The sequence below is a fragment of the Lactuca serriola genome, chromosome 3 (genome assembly GCF_051521515.1).
Source record: "Lactuca serriola cultivar US96UC23 chromosome 3, Lser_US96UC23_V15, whole genome shotgun sequence".
Classification (NCBI taxonomy): domain Eukaryota; kingdom Viridiplantae; phylum Streptophyta; class Magnoliopsida; order Asterales; family Asteraceae; genus Lactuca; species Lactuca serriola.
Window position 1 is genome coordinate 135,862,864 of NC_136410.1, and position 5,773 is coordinate 135,868,636.

The following is a 5,773-nucleotide window of genomic DNA, read 5'->3' on the forward strand; positions in this document are numbered from 1 at the left end:
TTACTGCTATTCATTGTTGTGATACTGTACATGACGTCCTCCGCCCCAGAACGTTTCCACCGTTCATGGTTTTCGGGTGTGACAAAAGGTTAGATGATTGTCATAATAAACCCTACATATTTAATTAGTCTCATTTTGATCACCAAATTAATTCTGAATTAATACTTGATCAACACTAAGTAAATCATACTATTGTTATTATATTAGAACTTATAATATATTAATAATCACAAGTGTCCTTTCTCTTATTTAGTCTATCCAAGTATTGCAATGCCATGCAACCCAAATGGACCATGTCGGGTCGGGTCAAGTACATACCAAATAAAGTTATGGACATAGACACTATATCCAACAGTCTCCCACTTAGATAAGTCTAATAACTATATTTGCAGATACGACTTCACGATCCGACTAGCAATCATAGTTCTTTCTATGTCTCTCAGAACTGAGATGATAATGATACGCCACTTAAGATAAGTGATCATATAATCCTCTGCTCTCAAGATATCAGTCGGACAAACACATGGAACATGGTCTTACTTATTGTCCATCATTTGTTTCTCGATCTCTGATTTGTTTCGACATAGAACTAAATTGAACACATCAATTACGTTATGACCGGGCCCGGTACATAAGTCAAAACCAAATCATCGAGGGGCCCAAATATCGCTTCTATTTCTAGAAGGAACAGATAAACTTCGACTCATATGCTTGCACTGACTACTTTTGAATTATGTACAAAAATCACGTTTTATAACATCGAGTTACCAATGCATTTTTGTACAATCAATGGATGACGAACTCATAGTCAACGACTCATATCTCTAGGTTTAAAGATTTATATGATATTACCATCTCACGATCACTCGAGATAAATGCCATGAAGTGATGCAAGTGAGCGTAGGTTTAATCCAATACTCAGAACTTATGAGCAATCATGAATGTTGCAGCAACTATTGTTATGTCTAATACCTTTTAGACATATCATACAAACCAAATTCATGACAATCTTGATTCATATCTACTTCCGACATATGACCGACTGTGGAGAGTTCGAATAAAATAATTATTCTGGAAGTCAAAACATGCAAAATTGAAACCATAGTAAACGATTATCAAAAGATAGTAACACTTTACTCATAAATAAATAAAAACTCCTATTTAATCTTCAAAATGTCAATTACATTTTACAAGTTTTAGAAATATAATTATTGAAAATAATACAATCCTTCAGCCCGATGCGCCTTGCATGTTGTAAATGCTTAACCCTACTCAGTCCCTTCGTGAAGGGATCTGATGGGTTCTCATCTAATGATACCCTCTTTGCCACGAGGAGTCCTTCTTCTATTCGATGTCTGATGAAATGGTATTTTCTGTCAATGTTCCTAGATCGCCGTGATCTCTTGGTTCCTTAGCCAAAGCAACCGCACTTTCATGGTCACAAAAAATTTCCGTTGGCACCTTCATAGCTGGTACAACTCGAAGGCCTCTGATGAAGTTCTATAGTCATATCGCCTCCTTTGCCACTTCACTCGCTGCCATGTACTCTGATTCACAAGTACAATCAATTAATATCTCCTGCTTGCAACTTTTCCAAGTAATTGGCCCTCCATTAAGGATAAAGACCCAGCCTGACTGAGAGCAGAAATTATCCTATCAGTCTGAAAGCTAGCATCGCTATATCCTTCCACTCTCAAGTCATCACTGCCACCGATGGTAAGGACCCAGTCCTTAGTCCTCCGCAGATACATGAGAATTCTCTTTACCGCAGTCCAGTGAGCCTTGTCAGGGTTCCCTTGATATCTACTTACCATGCTCAAGGCAAAGACCACATCAGGGCGTGTAAAAGTCATAGTATACATGATAGAGCCCACAACAGAAGCATATGGTATATTAGGGATGAGAATTTGGCCCGAAAACCCGAACTGAACCGAACCAAATTAGACCCGAATAAGCAATTCGATTCGGTCTTCGAGTATCTATATAAGGCTTATTCGGTTTTTGGGTTATTCGGTCCGGGTTACCCGAATAAGGGCTTATTCAGTCCAAAGAACTGAACCGAATATGAAGAGTCATTTTTTTCCCTTGCACAATTTGCGTATTCGGTTCTGTGATCATCACAATCAATCCCAAGAAAACCAAATCGAAGATCGTTACCCACTTAATACACCAAATCGAATATCCTATTACACCAAATCGAGTCAACTACTTCCATATTGTTGATTGCGAATATTTTGATTGATCGACAGTTATTGATTGAGAATTGCACCTTCCGACAATTTTTTTTGATCGACAATTGCTCCTTGCGACATTAGTTTTTGATCGGCATTAGTTTTTGATCAACTTCCGTACTTCAAACTTCTGTGAATCATCTCCTCATCTTGTTTTCTAGTTTCTACTCCATTCAATTCAAGGAAAATTGGGTTCCAAATCAAGAAACACAAGTAAGAATTTGTATCTTAATCTACTAATCAATCTTTCAATGTGTTATTATGTATTTTACTCATTGAAAATTGGATGTGTTAATCAGCTACTCAGTATATAAATGTGTTATTATGTATGTTATCAATTGAAATTTGAATGTACTATGTTAACAGTTAACTTTTTTTCTATAAGTCCAAGCAATGGGGACTTTGACCTTGAATAAGAGAATTTAATGAAAACAACCATATATGTTCTTTTACTTGTTTCATTCCATATTGATGAAGTTATTCAGGTTATATACTTATAGATAGATTTTTGGGTGTTTTGAATGTTTAATTTTTAGTGTTTAATTTGTTTCTTTAAAAGATTTGTTATGAAATCATAAGCTACAAAAGTAATACAAAATATTCGGGTTACTCGGGTTATTCGGGTTATTCGAATCATTAATCATCTTGTACATGTTATTTGGGTTATTCGACTCATTAATCATCTTCTATTTGATGTCTGATGAAATGGTATTTTCTATCAATGTGCCTAGGTCTCCCGTGATCTCTTGGTCCCTTAGCCAAAGCAACCTCACTTTCATGGTCACAAAAAATTCCATTGGCACCTTCATAGCTGGTACAACTCGAAGGTATCTGATGAAGTTCTTTAGCCATATCGCCTCCTTTGCCGCTTCACTCGCTGCCATGTACTCTGATTCACAAGTAGAATCAACGACTATCTCCTGCTTGCAACTTTTCATAGTAATTGCCCCTCCATTTAGGATAAAGACCCAGCCTGAATGAGAGCGGAAATTATCCCTATCAGTCTGAAAGCTAGCATCGCTATATCCTTCCACTCCCACGTCATCACTGCCACTGAGGGTAAGGACCCAGTCCATAGTCCTCCATAGATACTTGAGAATGCTCTTTACCGCAGTCTAGTGAGCCTTGTCAGGGTTCCCTTGATATCTACCGACCATGCTCAAGGCAAAGGCCACATCAGGGCAAGTAAAAGTGATAGCATACATGATAGAGCCCACAACAGAAGCATATGGTATATGACTAATCTTAGCTATCTCAGCCTCTTTACTTGGACTCTAAGTCATACCCAGGTTGGCATTACTCTGGATAGGTAATTCCCCTTTCTTGGATTCTTGCATGTTGAACCTCTTCAGCACCTTATCTAAGTAGGTACTTTGACTAAGTCCAATTAGTCTCTTACTCCTGTCTCTCATTATCCTTATCCCTAGGATATAAGCAGCTTCTCCAAGATCCTTCATAGTGAAACATCCCAAGCCAGGACTTAACCTCCTGCAAAGTTGGGATGTCATTTCATATGAGTAGTATGTCATCCACATACAACACCAGAAAGCTGACGATACTCCCACTAGCCGTAACAAACACACATGACTCATCTTCGCTCCTCGAAAAGCCAAAGTCTTTGACTTTCTCATCGAAGCAAAGATTTCATCTACGAGATGCTTGTTTCAATCCATAAATGGATTTCTCAAGCTTACACAGCCTATTAGGTTACTTTGCATTGACAAAACCCTCTGGCTGAGCCATGTAAACATCCTTAGCCAACTTTCCATTAAGGAAAGCGGTTTTGACATCCATTTGCCATATTTCATAATCATGAAATGCAGCTATGGCCAGCAAAACTCTAATAGACTTAATCTTTTCTACTGGTGAAAAGGTCTCATCATAGTCAACTCCTGGAGTTTGAGTAAAGCCCTTTGCCACCAGTCTTGCTTTATAGGTGTGTACCTTCCCATCCATGTTGGTCTTGTTTTTGAAGATCCATTTGCCCCCAACTGTCTTACGACATGGTACATTGTCAACCAAGTCCCACACTTGATTGTCATACATGGAATGAATCTCGTTGTCTATAGTCTCCTTCCATTTAGCAGACTCGACGCCTACCATGGCTTCCCTGTAATTATTTGGTTCATCCAAATCTATTAGTGTACTATCACTAATAAATGTATCGCATTCAGTGGTGATGTGATAACCATAATAAAATTCAGGTGTGTTCCTAACTCTAGTGGAACGCCTCGGAGGTACGGACTCATCTATCGGCTCAACAGGAGTTTCCTCCTCAAGTTGGTCAGTAGTATTTGGGGTTCCTTCACCACTTGAATCTTGAAGCTCTTCAAGGTCAATTTGCCTCCCACTGTCCCCTTGGCTTATAAATTCTCTCTCACGAAAGACTCCTCTTCTTGCTAAAAAGACCACATTATCACTGGGTCTGTAGAAGAGGTAACCAAAGGATCTTTTTTGATAGCCGATGAAAATACACCTCTCACTTCGAGGTTCAAACTTGTCATGAGACTCGCGCCTCACAAAAGCTTCACAACCCGAACTCTTGATATGGTCTAGATTGGGAACTTTCGCAGTCCACATCTCGTTAGGTGTTTTGGCAACCTTTTTAGTAGGGACTAGCTTGAGGATATCGGCGACAATCTCTAAGGCATACCCCCATAATGAGATTGGTAACGAAGCTCGACTCATCATGGAACGAACCATATCCAACAAGGTTCGATTATGCCTCTCAGCCACACCATTGAACTCTGGTGTCCTGGGAGGTGTCAATTGTGAGATGATCCCACATTCCTTGAGATAGTCGAGGAACTCTATACTAAGATACTCACCACCACGATCGGATCGAAGCATCTTAATGTTCCTGCCCAATTGATTCTCAACTTCCTGTTTAAACTCTTTAAACCTCTCAAAAGTCTCTGACTTATGCCTGATTAAATAGACATATCCATATCTACTATAATCATCAGTATAAGTCAAATAATAATCATTAGCATCCCTTGTGGCTGATTTGAAGGGTCCACAAACATCTGTGTGTATGAGGTCCAACAAACCCTCACCCCTCTCATAAGTACCAGTGAAGGGTGACTTTGTCATTTTTCCAAGTAGACAAGACTAGCAACTATCATCCGACTTTAGCTCAAATGATTCCAAAACTCCAGCCTTTTGGAGTTGGCCTATGCGCCTCTTTTTGACATGTCCAAGACGACAATGCCACAAGGATGCTTTATCCAAGCTATTTGAAGAATCAATGTACAACACATTATTTCCTAGATTGTCTACAACATTCACAACTTCATATACACCATCACAAGGTAACGCTTTAAAGTAAAATACATCATTGTAATAAACATTAATATCACCATTATGATTATCAAATGAAAATGTAAACCCTTGTTTGTACAAGCCATGAAAGGAAATAATATTTCTCGCCATTTCAGGCGAGTAGCAACATTTATTCATATATAACATTAACCCATTATTAAGCAATAAAGAATAAATTCCTATCTTGGTGACATGTGATGCTTTCCTGTTGCCCATTACTA